We start from the raw sequence: 21,973 nt of genomic DNA on the forward strand, positions 1-21,973 counted from the left end.
CTCTTATAAATGTCTCTTAGTTTCACTATTATGTCCCACCTACGTATGGGATAATACAGTTCCTGGTTTTTTCTGATTTACTTATTTCGCTTCGTATCATGTTATCAAGATCCCACCATTTTGCTGTAAATGTTCCGATGTCATCATTTCTTATGGCTGAGTAGTATTCCATAGTGTATATGTGCCACATCTTCTTTATCCAGTCATCTATTGATGGGCTTTTTGGTTGTTTCCATGTCCTGGCCACTGTGAACAATGCTGCAATAAACATGGGGCTGCATGTGTCTTTACGTATCAATGTTTCTGAGTTTTTGGGATATATACCCAGTAGAGGGATTGCTGGGTCATAAGGTAGTTCTATTTTCAGTTTTTTGAGGAACCACCATACTTTCTTCCATAATGGTTGTACTACTTTACATTCCCACCAACAGTGTATGAGGGTTCCTTTTTCTCCACAGCCTCTCCAACATTTGCTGTTACCTGACTTGCTAATAACAGCTAATCGAACAGGTGTGAGGTGGTATCTCATTGCCATTTTGATTTGCATTTCTCTAATAGCTAAAGAAGATGAGCATCTTTTCATATATCTGTTGGCCATTTGTATTTCTTCCTGGGAGAAGTGTCTATTCATATCCTCTTCCCATTTTTTTATTGGATTGTTTGTTTGTTTGTTGTTGAGTTTTATGAGTTCTTTGTATATTTTGGATATTAGGCCCTTATCTGAGCTGTCGTTTGAAAAAATCATTTCCCATTTAGTTGGCTTTCTGTTTATTTTGTTATCAGTTTCTCTTGCTGAGCAAAAACTTCTTAGTCTGATGTAGTCCCATTCATTAATTTTTGCCTTCACTTCTCTTGCCATTGGAGTCAAATTCATAAAATGCTCTTTAAAACCCAGGTCCCTGAGTTGAGTACCTATGTCTTCTTCTATGTACTTAATTGTTTCAGGTCTTATGTTTAGATCTTTGATCCATTTTGAGTTAATTTTTGTACAGGGGGAGAGACTGTAGTCCAGTTTCATTCTTTTGCATGTGGCTTTCCAGTTTTCCCAGCACCATTTATTGAAGAGGCTTTCTTTTCTCCATTGTGTGTTGTTGGCCCCTTTATCAAAAATTATTTGACTATATATATGTGGTTTTATTTCTGGACTTTCTATTCTGTTCCATTGGTCTGAGTGTCTATTTTTCTGCCAATACCATGCTGTTTTGATTGTCGTGGCCCTATAATAGAGTTTGAAGTCAGGTATTGAAATGCCCCCAGCTTCATTCTTTTTCTTTAGGATTGCTTTGGCTATTCGGGGTTTTTTATAGTTCCATATAAATCTGATGATTTTTTGCTCTATTTCTTTAAAAAATGTCATTGGAAGTTTGATGGGAATTGCATTAAATTTGTATATTGCTTTGGGTAATATAGCCATCTTGATTATATTTATTCTTCCTAGCCAAGAACAAGGTATATTCTTCCATCTCATTATATCTTTTTCGATTTCCCTTAACAATGGTTTATAGTTTTCATTATATAAGTCCTTTACATTCTTTGTTATGTTTATTCCTAAGTATTTTATTTTTTTTGTTGCAATCGTGAAGGGGATTGTTCTTTTGAGTTCCTTCTCAGTTGTTTCATTGTTGGCATATAGAAAGGCTATTGACTTCTGTATGTTAATTTTGTATCCTGCGACCTTACTGTATTGGCTTATTGTTTCTAGTAGTCTTTTTGTGGATTCTTTGGGGTTTTCGATGTATAGGATCATATCATCTGCAAAAAGTGATACCTTTACTTCTTCTTTTCCGATATGGATGCCTTTTATTTCTTTGTCTTGTCTGATTGCTCTGGCTAGAACCTCTAGTACCACATTAAATAACAGTGGAGAGAGTGGACAACCCTGTCTTGTTCCTGATTTAAGGGGGAAAGCCTTCAGTTTAGTGCCATTTAATATGATGTTAGCTGATGGTTTATCATATATGGCCTTTATCATGTTGAGATATTTTCCTTCTATACCCATTTTGTTGAGAGTCTTAAACATAAAATTGTGTTGTATTTTATCGAAAGCCTTTTCTGCGTCTATTGATAAGATCATGTGGTTTTTGTTCTTTGTTTTGTTGATATGGTGTATTACATTAACCGTTTTACGTATGTTGAACCATCCTTGAGATTCTGGGATGAATCCCACTTGATCATGATGTATTATTTTTTTAATATGTTGTTGTATTCGATTTGCTAGTATTTTGTTTAGTATTTTAGCATCTGTATTCATTAGAGATATTGGTCTGTAGTTTTCTTTTTTTGTGCCATCCTTGCCTGGTTTTGGTATGAGGGTTATGTTGGCTTCGTAAAATGTGTTTGGAAGTATTGCTTCTTCTTCAATTTTTTGGAAGACTTTGAGTAGAATAGGAACCAAGTCTTCTTTGAATGTTTGATAAAATTCGCTGGTATAGCCGTCAGGGCCTGGACTTTTATTTTTGGGGAGGTTTTTAATGGTTTTTTCTATTTCTTCTCTACTAATAGGTCTGTTTAGGCTTTCTGCTTCTTCTTGACTCAGTCTAGGAAGGTTGTATTTTTCTAGGAATTTATCCATTTCTTCTAGGTTGTTGAATTTAGTGGCATAAAGTTTTTCATAGTATTCTACAATAATTCTTTGTATATCTACGGTGTCCGTGGTGATTTCTCCTCTTTCATTTTGGATTTTGTTTATATGAGTTCTTTCTCTTTTTTCCTTGGTAAGTCTTGCCAAGGGTTTGTCAATTTTGTTGATCTTTTCAAAGAACCAGCTCCTTGTTCTATTAATTTTTTCTATAGTTTTTCTGTTCTCTAATTCATTTATTTCTGCTCTGATTTTTATTATCTCCTTTCTTCGGCTGGTTTTGGGTTGTCTTTGTTCTTCTTTTTCTAGTTCCTTAAGGTGGGAAGTTAAGTGGTTCACTTGGGCTCTCTCTTGTTTGTTCATATATGCCTGAAGTGATATGAACTTCCCTCTTATCACTGCTTTTGCTGCATCCCATAGATTCTGATATGTCGTATTGTCATTTTCATTAGTCTGTATATATCTTTTGATCTCTGCACTTATTTCTTCTTTGACCCATTCATTTTTTAAAAGTATGTTGTTTAGTTTCCACATTTTTGTGGGATTTTTTTCCTCTTTTTTGCAGTTGAATTCTAGTTTCAAGGCTTTATGATCAGAAAATATGCTTGGTACAACTTCAATTTTTCTGAATTTGCTGATGTTGTTTTTGTGGCCCAACATATGGTCAATTCTTGAGAATGATCCATGTACACTGGAGAAAAATGTATACTCAGTCACTTTGGGATGAAATGTCCTGTAGATGTCTATCATATCCAGGTATTCTAGTGTTTTGTTTAAGGCCACTATGTCTTTGTTGATTCTCTGTTTGGATGACCGATCTAGAGCCGTCAGCGGTGTATTGAGGTCTCCAAGTATGATTGTGTTTTTGTCAGTTTTTGTTTTAAGATCAATAAGTAGCTGTCTTATATATTTTGGTGCTCCTTGGTTTGGTGCATATATATTAAGAATTGTTATGTCTTCTTGATTCAGTGTCCCCTTAGCCATTATGAAATGGCCATTTTTGTCTCTGAGTACTTTTCCTGTCTTGTAGTCAGCATTATCCGATATGAGTATTGCTACACCTGCTTTTTTTTGGATGTTATTTGCTTGGAGTATTGTTTTCCAGCCTTTCACTTTGAATTTGTTTTTATCCTTGTTACTTAGATGAGTTTCCTGTAGGCAGCATACAGTTGGATTTTCTTTTTTAATCCATTCTGCTACTCTGTGCCTTTTTATTGGTGAGTTTAATCCGTTTACATTTAGTGTAATTATTGATACTTGTGGGTTCCCTATTGCCATTTTATATCTTGCTTTCTGTTAGTTTTGTGTCTTGTTTGATCCTTCTCTTTTGTTTTTCTATCTTTTGTTTTTATTTGGTTGTATTCCATACATCTTTCCACTGTTGCTATCTTTTTTATCTCATGTGCTTCTGTGGTGGTTTTTTCAATGGTGGTTACCTTTGAATAATGAAAAGGGTCCCTACCCTGTTCATTGTAGCGAACTATTTTGTGAGTACTTTTGCACTCCATCGTCCTTTGCTACTGTTAATCTCCATCTTCTCCCCCTCTTTCTTTTTGTTGTTGTCACAGTTTAAATTTGGTTTTATTGTGTTCTTCTTGGAGCTTTTACTTGTGGCTCTGTTTTTTTTTTGTTCTTTGTATCTGATTGGAGAACCCCCTTTAGTAATTCCTGGAGTGGGGGTTTTCTGATGATAAATTCCCTCATCTTTTCTGTATCTGTGAATGTTTTTATTTCTCCTTCATATTTGAAGGATAGCTTTGATGGGTATAGTATTCGTGGCTGAAAGTTCCTCTCTTTCAGGACTTTAAATATTGGGGTCCACTCTCTTCTAGCTTGTAGAGTTTCTGCTGAGAAATCTGATGATAATCTAATGGGCCTTCCTTTATATGTTGTATTCTTCTTTTCCCTGGCTGCCTTGAGAATTTTTTCTTTGCTGTTGGTTTGTGTCAATTTCATTATGATATGCCTTGGAGTAGGTTTGTTGGGGTTAAGAAAACTTGGAGTTCTGTTTGCTTCTTGAACTTGAGGCTTTAGTTCTTTCCACAGGCTTGGGAAGTTCTCATCTATTATTTGTTTGAGTATGTTCTCCATTCCATTTTCTCTCTCTTCTCCCTCTGATATACCTATTATTCTTATGTTATTCTTTTTGATGGAGTCAGATAATTCTTGTAGGGCTATCTCATTTTTTTTAATTTTTGAGTCTCTTTCTTCTTCTCTCTGTTGTGCCTCAAGTTGTTTGTCTTCTATTTCACTAATCCTCTCTTCTATCTGACCTGTTCTATTAGCTAGGCTTGTTACTTCGTTTTTCAGCTCGTGAATTGAGTTTTTCATCTCTGTTTGATTTGTTTTTATAGTTTCAATTTCCTTGGACATATATTCTTTGTGTTCATTGAGTTGTTTTCTGAGCTCCCTAAATTGCCTTTCTGTGTTTTCTTGTATATCTCGGAGGATTTTTAGGATTTCTATCTTGAATTCTCTGTCATTTAGCTCCAAGGTTTCCAATATATTAAATTTTTTCTCCATAGATTTTTCCTCATCTAGCTGTGTTACCTCTCTTTCTTTTGTATCCATGATATTCGATTTTCTCTTCCTTAATGGCATCTGAAGGTGGTTTTGTTGATAGTATTAATGAGATTTAATAAAGAATAAAAAGTTTAAAAAAATAATAAAAAAAAAATCGAAAAAAGTTGTTTTTTTTTTAAAAAAAATTAATAATGTAATAAAGAAAAATAAAATAAAATAAATTAAAAAAAAAAAAAGGGGGTTATTCCCCCCCTCCTTTTTTCCTCTCCTCTCCTCTCCCCTCTTTCTTGATAAAATCTTGTGGTGGACTGAATTATAACAAACAATGCCTGTGATGGAGGGCCTGAATTGGGGAAAAGTAATAAAGGGGCAAAAAAAAAAAAAAAAAAAAAAAAAAGAAAAAAGAAGAAGAAGAAAAAAAAAAAGAGCGTATGGACCCACAAAAAGCAAATAAGGAAAAAATTTGGGTCAAGAATAAAATGATTTGCTTTTAGGTGTAGGTTGTCTAAGAGTTATGATGAGAGGATTAAGAGGAAAACGGAAAAACGGGGGGACAAATTAAAAAATTACTATTGTATTTAGTGGAACAAGAACTAGATAATATGGAGAGCCAGGGATGGGAGCACTGCTAGTGAGTTAAAAAGGTGAAGTAAAAACCCCCCAGAATGCCACAAACATAAGTTTGAGTCCCAGATAAGATAATTTGTTTGTTATTGAGGTTTGAGTGAGAGGAGATGTAAAGGAGAAAGGAAGAAACTAATATAGAGGGAGAAAAGAAAGAGAGAGAGAGAAAAAAAAGAGGGAACCACTAAAAGAAGAAAAAAGAAAGGAGAGAGAGAGAGAGAGTTAAGGGTTTTGGAGTGCAACCCTCATAGAGAGAAAGGAAGAGAAGAGAAAAGATAATGGGAGATGTAACACTTATGGGTAGTGTAGTTCAAGGAGAGGAGAGAGTAAGACCGGTAGAGAGTTAATCGGCCAAATTGGAGGAGGAAAAAAAAAGTATCAAGAATGAAGATAAGAGAAACAAACGAACAAATATAATAAAATGGGATAGGTTATAAAGTCTGCAGATTATTCTTGATTTTGAGAGGTTATCTTCTTGCTTTTTCTTTTCTCTCCCTCTTCCTGGTCGGTGACTCTGTACCCCGGGTTTTGCCCCTTTGCCACGCTCAGGTGGAGGTTTGCAGTTGATAAGTCTCTATGGCAATGTCATGTATTGTGCTTTAGTCTCGTTGGCAGTCTAGGCTATTAGCATTTATAGGCTCCGACAGTGAGAGAGTCCGTGTTCCTAGAGCCTTTCTCCTAGTCTTTCCTTCCTCAATTAGCAGCCTGATAATCCAGCTATGGGGTTGCTGCTGCCTCTGCCTGGATAGTAAGAGGCTCAAAGAGCTGGCAACTCCCCACTCTATTTCCACTCAGCACAGGGCTCTGGGTAAGGCTCAGTCAGTCAGAGCTGCTAGCATAATCAGGTGGGCTTTCCGGCCATTCAAAGACCTCTGGCTCTGCCACTCTGTCCGGTAACACAAGCGGGTGCCCACTTCCGGGGCGCTTGGAGGAAACTCTCACTCACTGGCTGCGCGCGCAGACCAGGATATCCGGCCAGCAGTCTCACGCTCTGAGTGAAACCCCCAACCGCAGGGAAAAGTTGCAGCGTTGGAATTGAGTCTCGCTCCGTCCCCGTGCGCGGCTTTTGCAAGGCGCTGGGGCGTCCCGAGATTCCGCTTTGGCCCACACAAAGGCCCCTGACTCTGCCCCTCTGTGCGATAACAGGGGCGCGCACTGCCGAGGCACTCGGAGGAATCGCTCACTCCTTATCTGCGCGCGCAAACCAGGATATGAGGCCGGCCGCTTTCCCTCTGAGTGAAACACCCTCGGCACGGAAAATCTCCACCGTTGGAATTAGTTCTCACTCCCTCCCGTGCGTGGCTTTCCCAGGGCGCTGGGGCTGCCCAGAGACTCTGCCCTCGGCCCACAGAAAGGCCTCTGACCCTGCCTCTCCGTGAGGCAACACGGGCACTGACTCCCGGGGCCTAGGAAGAAATCTCTCGCCCACTAACTGCACACCAACCAGGAGACCGGGTAAAATGTCCGCGCCGCTTGTCTTTCTTTGTTTGGGTTTGGCGCGAGTGTTAGCTTGTATTGCCCGGGTTGCCACAGGATCAGATTTTCCTCGGCTTGGATCTCCGTGCCACAGCCTGGTTCGGCCGTTTGTATTCACCCCCTTTGCCCGCCTCAGTTTCTATATTCACAGTTACCAGAGAAAGCCGCCCTGTTTAGGTTAGTGAGGAAGGCGGAGCATTTCTTACTCCCTAATTCCTTCGGGGTTTGGTTATATATTTAGCCAATTTTTCACTCAATCATACCTTTGGGTGTATTGCGAAGCATCTGGAAGCTCCAAGTATAGGTTTTTCTGTTTCTGGTTGAAGATCTTGTTGAGTTTTGGGGGAGATTTATCGGTATCGCTTCCTACCCCGCCATTACTCTGACCGATGCTCTAATTTTTTTTTAAATTTCAGATCCATTATGAAGACGAGTAGGTCTAACTTACTTACATCTATATATCTCAGGAAGAACCGATGAGCTTAGCTGCAATCAGATGTAAGCAGTGAGAATTTAGATGAAGGGTGGTTCCTAATGGGATGTCTGCATGCATGATGGTCTTCCTAAGATAGTAACTGGAGGCAGAAGCAAGAGGATAGGGAAAATGAGATCAGTCATGGTAGGTTTGTGTGACCCATGGAAGAAGCCTGGGCACAGACTCAAGCACAGGGAAGGTATCTCTGAGTAAATAAGAAGGATAGAGAACTATCAGAGTAGAGTGAGAACTGAAGCCATGGGGTGAATATAATACCCAGAGAAGCAAAGCAAGAGGATCAGGGGTATGATTAGAACAAAAATGCTGTTCAAAAGTTCTCAAAGGGATACAACATTCTTAAACCTCCTTATGACCTTGTGGAACTGAGAACTAGGCTATGCATCTATACGAATAGAAAGGAAATGGGTATATACACGTCACCAAAGATGACTCTGGTCACAATTCTGTTATTGTTGAGAGTCTCTTCTATGCTTCTGATTCTTAATTATGAGTTTAATTTCTTAAGGCTAAATATAAAAATAAACACCTTACACAAAGCAGGCTGATGTCAACTTGTTCACTGCTCCTTAGGACAGCAGCCTCTCATCCAACCCCAATTAGTTGCATTGCCATTTCCTGATTCCTCCCTCAGTTTCTGAGGCTGATCATAACTTGTTTTCCACCATTCCCTTTATTTCTTCCTTTGCCAGTTGCTAAGCACTCCCTTGTTGCTAAGTGGGATATGAGCACTTAATTTACTCCATTCTTTTTTCTCGTACCAGATTTTAGAAATTGCAGATCCTGTTTAATCAATGTGTAAATGCTATGCTTTTGATGTATTTTTCCTAAGAGCAATATTTTGATCATTCTTAATGATACTTAATGAAGTCACCGCATGATTTCTGATTGTACCTAATTGAAGCTTGTGACTTGCATTTCAATATTATCATCTTACAGCTTTAGGTCTATGAGATAAAATTTTCCAGGGCCCAAAAATATTAGAAAACATGAAGAACTGATGTTTTATTTTAAATAAAAAATTATTCTAGAATAGATGTATGTGCATCTGAATGTGTGTGTGTGTGTGTGTGTGTGTGTGTATATATATACACACTATATACACACACATAAATAAAAACTAAAAGAAATATCCCAAAATGAGTTTTATAAATCGATAATAAAAGAGCAACCTTTTTTGATAAAGAGGAAGTTTAACCACTAGTCTTAAGTCAAACAAAGAAATCTAAGTGATCTTAATATATTTTACAGAAATTTTCTGCTGATCTAGATATGGAATACAACATACAAGAAAATTTTGGCCCTTGAAAACAATGATATATAGGATATTTAGATTTCTCTAAGCCTCTTCTAGAGACCCAATTTTAATGGTTTAGTGCCTGGAAGCCATGGTACCAAACTTTTAACTAGCCCTGAACTTATTTCTCAAGCTTTAAATTTTGCCTCTCTTTCATCAAAATGTGTCCATCATGTGCCTCTTTGCCCTGGGGTTTTTTTTCTTTACTATAGTACAGTGGGTGGTAATGGCTTAATCAGAGACAATAACCCCTGCTAATATGTTAACTAGTTAATATATGAACCCTCCTAGGATAACACATTAGCCTTGACCCAGATTAAAAAAAGAGGAAGAACTATAGCTCCACTAGAAGCCCGTAAGGGATAATACCATTACAGGAACTTAACCCCATGACAGGCCAGTGGGTGAGCTACTTAAGAGTAGCTTTTAATATCCTTGATTTCATACTGCCATCTCCATAATTGGTCAATGTTGGAAATAAATAGCAATTTTGGTGCTGATAGAAATGAATTCCACTAGTTATTTCAAATGCCTTTCTCAAGGATTTCCATGAACAATAATAAAGCACATCCTAGGCAGAGATTGTGCAGAATGTCTTTGTAAGAGTAGAGAAGGCACCAGAATCGAAGGGGGTAATACTTCTGCCAATGACTTGCTTTTCTTTTTTCATGTTTTCTCTAGGTACTTGGGTCTACATTTTTAGGGAATATTTTTTAACTACCTGGTGAGAATATTGACTGTTCTCCCTATTTTATAAGTAAAAAATGAAGGCCCAGATAACTTAAATGAAGTTCATTGAGTAGTAAATATGAAAGTTGAGACTTAAATCTAAGACTTTTAGTTCCAAGGCCAGGGCTTCTACCTGTTTTACAGGTATTTAACACATGATTCTTAGGAAGTTTGAGGAAAGCCAAATATCATTCAGACATTAATAAAATTATACCAGCAGGATGTGTTTCCAAACTTCACAGAGAAAGACACTGATTCTTTTGAGAAAAATGTCCACACAAAAACATTAAATAGTTTTCCAATAAATAACTTGTTAATAAGACATTTTAGTATGAACAGTAACAGTAGCAGTGTAGTATGACTATTATTAGCCTGATCATTTTTTGGATGTGTGATTGTGGATTAGGTTAGTACTCTACTGAAAAATGAATTCCAACTCCCAAACTCTCTCACCTATGGACACTAGACAAATAGCCAGTTCATAGCTTAAGGAATAGCTGCATACAATAGTCCACTTATTATCAAGACATTTAGCATATGAATGTGGAGACAATGTACCCAATGGTCAGTTATGAACCAAAGCAAACTCTCTAAATAGCAGGCATTGTTCAAATTCAGGAAAGGAAGGGAATGATTACTACATTTAAAGCAATTTTGTTAAATTATTTACATGAATTATCTTGTATAGCCTTATCAATAAAGCTAGGAGACAGGTACTATCATTATTCTCATTTTCTCAGGAAACTGAGAATTAGAAGATGCAAGCAAACCAAGTCATACTGGAAGCACATGGCCATGTCAAGTTTTGAATCCAGGTGTCAAACTTCTAAACACAAACTGTGTTTTCATCCTCTCTAGACTTCGTTCACATTCACTGGGACTAAGAACTGAAATCCAGCTGGGAAGAAATAAAGAAGAATATTGATTAAAAACTTCTTACAATCTACTGTGTGGGTGTGATGTAATGTGATTTAAGTTACAGTAGCATTAGGTCTTCTCATATTTCTTGAACATATACAAAGCATTTCATTACTGGCCACTACTGACTTAGGAGCATTCTCCAATGTGCTATATTGGCTAATATTTTTCTCAGTTCTGTGGATAATGACTTAAGAGCAGTGCTTCTCAACCTTAATGCATATCACCTGGGCAATTTCTTAAAAGCAAATTGTGATTCAGTAAATTTGGGATGGAGCCTGAAAGTCTGCATTTTTAATAAACTTCCAGGTGACACTGTCATCGTGGGTCCACAAAACACTAATTATCAAGAATATGGAAAACAGCCCTGGCCGGTTGGCTCAGTGGTAGAGCGTCGGCCTGGCGTGCAGGAGTCCCGGGTTCGATTCCCAGCCAGGGCACACAGGAGAAGTACCCATCTGCTTCTCCACCTCTCCCCCTCTCCTTCCTCTCTGTCTCTCTCTTCCCCTCCTGCAGCGAGGCTCCATTGGAGCAAAAATGGCCCGGACGCTGAGGATGGCTCCTTGGCCTCTGCCCCAGGCGCTAGAGTGGCTCTGGTCGCAGCAGAGTGACGCCCTGGAGGGGCAGAGCATCGCCTCCTGGTGGGCAGAGCGTCGCCCCCTGGTGGGCAGAGCGTCGCCCCATGGTGGGCGTGCCGGGTGGATCCCAGTCAGGCGCATGCGGGAGTCTGTCTGACTGTCTCCCCTTTTCCAGCTTCAGAAAAATAAAAAAAGAAAGAAAAAAAGAATATGGAAAACATTTATCTAACTGGCAGATATCAAAAAGCTGGTCTAAGAATAAATTCTTGAATCATTTTAATTATGAAAACTTTGAAAGGCTTACCTAAGATTTTAAAACACTTTAAATATCTGCATTAAAGCACCTCAACTGGAAAGATAACATTTAACTGAGAAGTATGCATGATTGGGTGTTTGATGCTTTAGTTAAAAACAATACATAAGTAAAAAAAAAAAAACTATTTGACTGGTAAACTTTTCTCAAAGTCTCAGCCTGCAAATGGTCCAGCTGAGATTTAAGCCCATTTAAATCCAACTCCAGAGTTGATTATTATACCAATGTCCAAACTGCTTCTGAATGTGGACAGATTAGAACATGCATACAAGCTTTATCATAGAACATGAATGGTTGTTTGATCAGGATTCACAGCATGTGAGATGAGACATGAGGCATAGTACTAAGAAAACAATAAATAAAATTAAAATAAAATAATTGTCCTGTTGAGCCCTTCACTCATACTTATCAGACTCCATCAGGAGTATTATATTTGGTTACAAGTCACAGTTTAAGTATGATATTCATAATATAAAATGTGTTCAGATGAGGGCATAAGTCCTTTTAGAGGTTCTGGAAATAAAATCAGGAAGCTATTGAAAGGACAAACATATTCAGAATGGAGGAGAATGAACTTACTTAGGGATGTAAGAACAAACTGATTGAATATGTCGTTTAGTGCAAGACAATGAAGAAAAGTGTTATTCTGTGCACCTCAAGAGAACATCATTATAAGTAATGCATGAAAGTTGTAGCAAAGCGATATTTCAGCTGAATATGAAATACCATCATTGGAAGTCCTCAACCAGAGGGCCACCAAAATCTTCCAATAGTCATATAGTAAAAACCTGAGTCCTGTGTGAGAGTGAGAAGTAGATAACCTTTAAAGATCTACTTCTAAGTCTTTGTGTCTAAATCATGGTCAAGTTTCTCCTCAATCCTGTACTCAAAAAGCAGTTTTAACAGTCAGAAGGAAATATTCCATTAATTAGTTTTACATTTTGAATTTTATAAAGGAGATCTAATATATGGCCTGCTAAAAAACAAAAAACAAAACAAAACAAAAAACCCCTGTAAAAATGACATCCTCCTCTCTCCAATTCTTTTATACTACATAGCTTTAAGTAAATATTCCAGCTGCTCTTAAATGTAGATATTTCTCCTCCAAACCAGCTACATACACAACTTGTTTTCCTTCTCTCCGTCTTCGTCCTTCTAGCAAGAATTTTTTTGGAGGGAAAAGAAAAAGTTGGTAAAGAAAACTTTCCTTTAGCTAGATTGAACAGAAAAACAGGAATCAGGTTTGACTTGACACAAGCCCAGAGTTGGAAGATTTAGAAAGCCTTAGCTCTTATTGGCTCAGTTACAGTGCAGCTTGGACCCTGGTGTGTACACATTTGGATGGAGGACTGGTGCTTTGGGAGAGATAGAGAGGAGGGGCCTGTGGGAGAGCTGATTTGTTTTCTCTCAGATTTATGGGGCAGAAACACAATTATCACTAATGAAATACAACATCCATTCCCTTCAACTCTACCACCCATACACTGTCTGGAAAAAAGAAAAAAAAAAGACCAAATAGCAATCTAAACTCCTGTAGCTGCCAAATCACCTTCCTTTTGGATCTAACGCACTTCATTGAAGAAATTGATCAACATTTAATGACCATAGAATTTCTCCCTGGCTATAAAACAGGATCCCTGGAGATCATGAAAGTTAATTGTTTTTTTTAAAAAATAATATTTTATTCAATTTGCTGAGCACCAGCTATGTGCTCAATCATTTAATTGGTGTTCTGCTAGGAGATAGGAGAGACCTGATTTTTGGAGAGCCGTGTTTGAATTCAGTATGAGCTTAGCAATCTTCAATTCTAGTTGTAAGCCTCTGAAAGCGGTTACATTCCAATGTTTGTTGTGTGTGATCGTGTCTGTATATGTGAGTATGTTTGTGTATATGAAATAGTATTAATTAAACAAGGTCAAACCTCACTCTAGAATTTGTTTTGTTAACAACTTGGTGCAGGACATCAGTTTAAGGATTTGAATCAGAGGCACTTATTCTGGTAATCTATTTGTCTCTAGCAAAAAGCTTGTACTGTTGTTTTGTTGTTGTTTTTTTTCAGTGTAATGATGTCTAATAAACTGTTGCAGATTTCTCCATCACATGCAACTATTTGGCAATGTACTAATGTATGCATCTCAGCAGAAGTGGGGGTAGTGTGTTTTATGATGGCTCTATTGATAATGGCAAAGGCACTATCACCAAAGCATCATATAGACCATGACAGATACACCTACTGTATACATAATGCTTATTGGATATTGCACACTGTAAGGAAAATGGCTCATAAAAATCCCAGATGTCTTTTTTGTCCTTTCCTCTTTCTCTCTTGCTCTACTGTGTTTGCTTATAGTGTCACTGTGCTATGTAAATAACTGTACTGGGGTATGTGATGGATGAATGAGCAGACGGATAGATATCCCTGTCATTTTTGTTGATAGTTCTGGGGACAATTCCCTTGAACAATAAAAAGTAGAAGTTTAGATGGTCCAATGAACAAAAAGTATGTGCCAAATTTAAAAGAAAAATGAAGACAATGCAAAGCATAGCATGCTTGAAACCTAATTTGTTAGGCTCTGTGAGACAGCTCATGATGTAATGGAAGAGACTGGATTGGGAGTTAGAACACCTGAGTCCTTGTCCTGGATGGCTACCAACTACCAGTGTGACCTTGGGCATATTGCTTAACTTTTCTGAATTTCAATATGCGGCATGGGGTTTGTGTTATTTTCTAAACCCACTTCTGGTTTTCACATTCTTTGTTTGGGTTTGTTGATTCTATCAGTAAGTCATTCAGCAAGCACTTATTGATTTTTTTTAAGTAGTGTCCTTTATGGGTGAAGAATATAAAAAGATAAAGGGCATTGTTCTTGGTTCACTTAAAATCAAATTTACTAGATAAAATGGGAATCACAAAGTATATAAACAAAGGATTGTGCACGAGTCCAGATAGTATAATGAGCAAGCATTGAGGTACCAGAGAGTAATGAACTTAGTAGAAATCTTTGTGGAAAAGAGGTTCATGAGAATAATTCAGATGTACCAAGTTCATGACTTCTTCTTGTCTAGACTACAAAGGTGAGGGAGCTATATATCAAGTTCTCTCTCTCTCTCTCTGCTCTTAATGCCCATTATCTCTATGCAGTCTGACTTTTCAACAAATTCTCTTTTTTCCTTCCCATACCATGTATCCTGTTCACCAAAACATATGCTCTGATACTAGTCATTTATACTTTGTCGTGAGTGATTACAAATAGTATTCCTAGCCCTTTGTTAAGAGAAGTTTTAAGTTTACAACAGAGTTAAGGGGAAGGTACAGAGATTTATTATAAACCACTTATCCCCACAAGGGCATAGTGTCCCCCATTATCAGCATCACTCACCAGATTGGTACTTTTTTCTTTTTTACCAAGGAGGAGCCTTTATTGACACAATATAATTACCCAAAGTCCATAGTTTAACTTAGCATTGACTCTTGAGGTTGTGCATTTCTTGGGTTGGGCAAATGTATAATGACAGATATCCATGATTATAATAATATGCAGCATATTTTCCTGAATTAAAAATCCTCTGTTTTCCACCTGATTGACTCTTCCCCCTGACCTCCTACAAGCAAACACTGACCTTTATATTGTCTCCATAGTTTTACCTTTTCCAGAATGTGTTTTAGTTGTAACCTTTTCAGTTCGGATTATTTCACTTAGTGATGTGCAGTTAAGGTTCCTCAAGTCTTTTCATGGCTTGATAGCTTATTTCTTTTTATTGCTGAATAATATTCCATTGTCTGGTTGTACCATAGTTTATTTATCCATTCACCTACTGAAGGACATCACAGTTATCCAATCTTATTTCCAAGTTTAAAAGTTTAGATATTAGCGCCTGACCTGTGGTGGCGCAGTGGGATAAAGCGTCGACCTGGAACACTGAGGTTGCCGGTTCGAAACCTTGGGCTTGCCTGGTCAAGGCACATATGGGAGTTGATGCTTCCTGCTCCTCCCCTTTCTCTCTCTCTCTCTCTCTCTCTCTCTCTCTCCCCTAAAAAATTAATTAATAAAAATAAATAAATAAAAAAGTTTAGATATTAGCAAAAGATTGAGAATGCAACTTGGGAGCAAATATCATTGAAAGTCTAGAAATCACACAATGGGGTCAATAGGCTATACTTTTTATCAGTTTAATCCTTATTATTAGAAAATAATTGTCTTGATTCTAAATTTATGGGTTTAAATATAATCCTGTCCAAGAATTTAGTTCCCTCCCAGGTTGAATTGTTTATAAGCAGAGACTTCTTACATAGTGATAGCTTGTCATGTGGTGGAGATCCAGAAGGCTGGTTTTGTTGAACCAAAATCTCTGTGGGGAAGGCTTTCAGCATAGCCATAGAAAACATATTATGGTCCCCTTTTGGTCTGGATCTGATGAAAATGATCTATCAGGACCTGCCAGAATTTTAGTGGAAGCTATAGCTGTTAGCATTGGCTAGGGACGTCACCTAAATTCTATCTTTCTAGCAACTTATTTCTGACTGGATCGACAACGTTAATGAAAAGCCCTATTGAGATCCCACAATGGAATTTCTAATATGAATGAGAATCTTTGCCTTCACTAGTGAATTCTATAAGCAGAAGAAAGAGGTCAAGTATAAGATTTCTGGTTAGCCCAACTTCAACTCTTGGTTCCTATGCTTACTAGCAGTGTGATCTTGGGGAAATTATTTATAATTTCTATACTTTGAGTTATTTATTAGTAAATAAATACAGCACGGAAAGGGAAAAGCTAATAAAACAGGCAAACCATTGCAAAAAGCCGGAAAGTCATATGTAAAATCAGTAAAGGATATAGGTTAAACAAATAAATTATACCTATAAATTTATAAATATACATCTTTGTGATTAATAACAGGTTCATGTATTACATACTTGTGCAGCATAATAAATCATATAATAAATAAAATATAAATTTTTTGTCTAGACTACAAAATTATAAAATTATGCTATACATGCTATATAGATCAGGAGATAAAAAAAATACCTCCTACCATGTGGAGGCTCAAGCACATTTGGGACATGCAAAGTGGGTCCCTGAGATGGATCTTCTGAAAACTTCTCCCAAAGGCACATGTTCGAGTGACCTTTGTGAAGATCCTCCACTGGTCTGTCTTCCATGTCATTAAAAAGAATTCTTCTGAGGAAAAAAAGACATGATTAGAATTGAGGTAAATGACAAAGGTATAAAATTTGCTCTATAAAGATTTCAGCTGTTGTTAACTCAACAAGAGTGAGTTGCCTAGTGCCTATGTTTGCCAGAGAAGAGAAAAACTAGAGGAAATAGTTATTTTGTTTTGGCTTTACAGTGTTTTTTGTTTGTTTTTTTGCTTGCTTTGCTGATGTATCGCATTTGCAAGTAAACGGGAGAATATGAGTCATTCATCTTCTTTCTTGCATGGCTAGTACAGGGACAGAACTGAGAAGGATATGGCTATAGGAAGAAACAGCACGCAATGTTATGATGTTTGCAGTATAAATTTTGTGTCAAAATTTTGCTGATTGAGATTCTGAAGCAAGTGTTCTTGAGTTGACTCCAATAAAAAGAACAATCAAAAAGTAAATGGTTTTCTCATATATGTGTTGTATCACTCTGAATCCAGAGGTGAGCTTCTGCTCCTGAAGATATTCAAGTTGAGATGTGCTGAGGATGTTGGTACAGAGTAAATCCCATTCTAGGGGAGTTTGGGCTGGGTGACATTTTAGTGAGATAATTTTTAAGTTGGAAAAAAGGCTGGATAAAGAAGATATGGCACATATACACTATGGAATACTACTCAGCCATAAGAAATGATGACATCGGATCATTTACAGCAAAATGGTGGGATCTTGATAACATTATACAAAGTGAAATAAGTAAATCAGAAAAAACCAGGAACTGCATTATTCCATACGTAGGTGGGACATAAAAGTGAGACTAAGAGACATTGATAAGATTGTGGTGGTTACGTGGGGAGGGGGGAGAGAGAGAGGGAAAGGGGGAGGGGGAGGGGCACAAAGAAAACTAGATAGAAGGTGACAGAGGACAATCTGACTTTGGGTGATGGGTATGCAACATAATTGAATGACAAGATAACCTGGACATGTTATCTTTGAATATATGTATCCTGATTTATTTATGTCAACCCATTAAAAAAATAAAATTATTAATGTCAAAAAAAGAAAAAAAGAAAGAAAAGAAAAAAGGCTAGAGAATGGGTCCTGAGAAAACAACTTTTCAGTTCACCTTGAATTAACCCTAGCAGGAGATTTTATGATTACCATCAGTCACAGACAAAGTGAAGCATATAACAAGAGCAAAAACTCAAAAAGTTTTTAAGAAGAAAAAGATATATTCATTACTTTCTGGTCGGACTTACTTAGGGCATTGGAACGATCAAGTGACAGGTTGAGATAACCCATGAAAGAATGTAACTTTTTGGCCCTGACCGGTTGGCTCAGTGGTAGAGCATCGGCCTGGCGTGCGGAAGTCCCGGGTTTGATTCCTGGCCAGGGCACACAGGAGAGGCGCCCATCTGCTTCTCCACCCCTCCCCCTCTCCTTTCTCTCTGTCTCTCTCTTCCCCTCCCGCAGTCGAGGCTCCATTGGAGCAAAAGATGGCCCGGGGTGCTGGGGATGGCTCCTTGGCCTCTGCCCCAGGCGCTAGAGTGGCTCTGGTTGCGACAGAGCGACGCCCCGGATGGGCAGAGCATCGCCCCCTGGTGGGTGTGCTGGGTGGATCCCGGTTGGGCGCAAGCAGGAGTCTGTCTGACTGCCTCCCCGTTTCCTACTTCAGAAAAATACAGAAAAAAAAAAAAAAGAATGTAACTTTTGCAAACCCTTTAGTAGGAAGGTGTGTTCACTGAGCACTAGGAGAGATGACCCCACAAACATCCTGCACGCCATGATGAATCCACTTGCTGTGTTTCTAGTTCTTCCAACTCTCTGAAACCTTGCTATTTCTCACTTGCCCCACAGGTCCTGAAGTCCTGAAAAGAACCATACTCACCCATAATTTTGGTACATTGTACTTCCATGAGTCTTCATTCCCCAAGAATATAAATAGAGGCAGTACTGCACTTTGGAAACATTTCTGTTGTTAAAAATGTTGATGAGCAGACTGGAATTTGATGGTTGGAAACTGAAAGAGACTCATCTGTTGCTATGAGTGGAAAATCACATGCAAAACATCCCAGTTCCCACACAAATGTTGAATGCCCCAACAGGGTTTCATGAATATAAAGTTAAACTCTAGACCTGTTTTATATATAAGCAAAGTCAGCCTTAACATACACTGCTTTTCAATAAATGTAACTATGCAGTAAATCAAAGAAATACTTTTTTTTAATTCAAAACTTAAGAGTTTTTTTAGTCATTTCATAAAATCACTTCACTGATGACAGTACCACTCCTGGTGTTTGGATGCTAATGCCACAGGCTGCATTAACAAAATTTATAGTTGATTCTTTCATGAAGATGATATATATGGATGAAACAGCCACCTACTTTATTATATTTCCTACTATCCTTTTGCCTGTGCATTTAAATATTGAAATCTATATTATCTTATTGTATGTTATATACCTTTTGTTTATCTTACAGTTTAAGTTTGGATATTATATTATTTATTAAAAATTCTACATGCTGTAAGTCCTATTATTCATGAATTTCATTTAAGGGTACTACAGTAGATGATAGAAAATATTAGTTTTTAATAGGAGACATTAGTGGCTCTTAGCATTAAGAACAACAGCTCCAAAATCTTTCCTGTTCCAGGCACCAGATTTTGTCAACCTTCCAAGCATCTAACAACTAAGCCTGTAAGTATAGATCTATGATAATTCTTATCCCTAGGAAACAGATTTATGGAAAGCCTGCTTATACTAATACTCTGTGCATATGATCCTTCTAATTTGTTTATGTACTTCTTGAAAAATTATGTGGTGTAATCAAGCCAAAGTACACTCCATAACATACCATCTCAACTAGAAGAACCAAGTCATTGGTTGTTGGGTGATGTTATGCCTGAGACCCAACTATTTAAAGTGTCAGCTTTAGATGAATCAGGTTTATTTTTGCTAAATGGAAAAGAGTAACGCTAAAGTGGAAAAATGGCTCAAAACCAGATTTGAAGCACCAAATAAACACCTTGTTCCATAATTTGAGCAAGGATGAGCATAGAGTTAGTTAATGAAATTAAAAAAGAGAGAGAAGATGAGAGAAGAAAAGGAGAGAACATTCTCCTACACTGAAATTGAAATTGCCTAAAAGCCTTTAATGTCATCAGCAGAGAAAGCCGGAGACAAGCAGTATCATCTCTCCTTTTTCCTAGTTTTATCCCACGTAGTTAAGGGAGAACATTTCCTCATAGCATTCTTCTCTTATGGTGAACCTCAAATATTTAAAAAAAAAAATATATATATATATATATATATATATATGTCTTTAAAATCAGGTTTCTTTCTTAGTTCTTAAGATTATTTCTTTCTCTCTGTTTCTCTAACCCACACATACACGTACACCACAAAGACACAAATACTTTTACTTTCACTCCAGGCTCAATCCCTTACTTTGTGTTCATTTTAGGGCATTTTTATCTGCCTGGTGTACTCCATATCTCTTCTAATTATTCTCATTCTTAACGTTAAACCTTACTCAAACTCTATCTCTATTAATTAATGTAGTTATTCAATATATCAACTTAACAATCAGTAGATATTTATTGAATATTTATGAGGGACAAAACATTCTACCAGATGCTATAGGATTCTGAAATATATAGCATTTTATTTATTTAAGACCATATATTTAATTTGGAGAGGCCAGAGCACACATAAGAGCAGCAAATCAATTTTCCTTTTTATCAAGAACTTTCACAGACCTCTCTGTAGATCCCCACAACTGTGAGATAGTTGTTATTATCATTATCCTCTTTACTTTTCATGTTAATATAATGAAGCTCAAAGAGATTAAATGAGGTTCTTCAGGATGATGAACCAACAGCTCAATTCATGTCAGTGAATACCAAGGTTTAGGTGAATGCCACTCTCCGTGCTGCTTCCTAGTAAATAATAAACAATAAAATAATAAACAATAAAAGAATAATACTAATAATACCAAATAGTCCATAGTTAAGTTTTCACTGAGGGGCCATCAATAAGAACTCTAGGAGCTCAGAGAAGAGAGACACCACTATTTTTTTTTTGAAGAGTCATGGAAAACCTCCTGACTTCAAAAGAAAAAAAAATGGCATCAGTTTCAAATGTACAGGACAGGAGAACCTATCAAAAGTAGAGAAGTGAGTGTAATAAAAAAAACTGAGGCAGGAACACATGACACTTACTTAAGGAAAAAGGTATACCTGATGTCAATTGCACCCTTACTCTGTCTAGGTAATATTCCAGAAGTCCTTCAAAGATGATCAAATCTCTACACATAAGAAATCTAAGGAAGAATAACTCATTCAAAATTTCTCAGTAGAGCAAGGTGTAAATTCAATAAATATGGCTCCAGAGACTGTGCCATTTTTAACTATGGCCATGGCACTACTTCTCCAACAGCTGGTAAAGTGAATCTACACACAGATGCTCCTCGACTTATGATGGGGTTATGTCCCAATAAACCCTTCCTAAGTTAAAAATATTCTATATTTGAAATTCATTTATAATACCTAACCAACCAAACATCATAGCTTAGCCAAACCTACCTTGAACATGCTCAGAACACTTACTTTAGCCTGCAGTTAGGCAAAGTCATCTAATACAAAACCTACATTCTAATAGAGTGTTGTATATCTCGTGCAATTTATTATGTGTATTGCTTTGGCACCACTGTAAAGTAGAAAAACTTTAAGTCAAACTATCATAAGGCAGGAACCATTTGTAGATGTGAAAAAAAAAACACTAAAATATAGCTTCTGTTTCCATATTCTACTTTTTCCCTTCTGAATTTATTTGTGACTTCAAAATCTATACTCACATTGTTTTAGTTATAGGAGAGTGATTGGCTAATTTTTTTTAACCTTTTACTCACTATATTCACAGGTAATAGTGCATTTCTTTCCTACTAGAATACTTTAATACAAATAAATCAGATATTTCTATTTCAATACAAAGGTAGGATAAAATGACATATCCAGGGATCATGTAGTACCTTATTTGTTTTCTGCTTTTTACTGCCTCTCATACATTGCTAGGTGTCTGAATCATAGTCCACTGGGAGATGTCAGCATCTCTGGCCTCTCTCTCTCTTTTTTCTCTCTATGTCTGCCCCTCCATGGTCCTCCCAACATGCTGCCTATCTAAAAGAGGATAAGGATGCATTCATTTGAATTGTAATTCTGAGTAAGGCAGAATGGGAGAATATTGGAAAAAGAACACTTCAATTTCCAAAAGGTCTATTTGCCAGCAGCTGTTGAACCTGAG

Source organism: Saccopteryx leptura, chromosome 11, assembly GCF_036850995.1.
Source record: "Saccopteryx leptura isolate mSacLep1 chromosome 11, mSacLep1_pri_phased_curated, whole genome shotgun sequence".
NCBI lineage: Eukaryota > Metazoa > Chordata > Mammalia > Chiroptera > Emballonuridae > Saccopteryx > Saccopteryx leptura.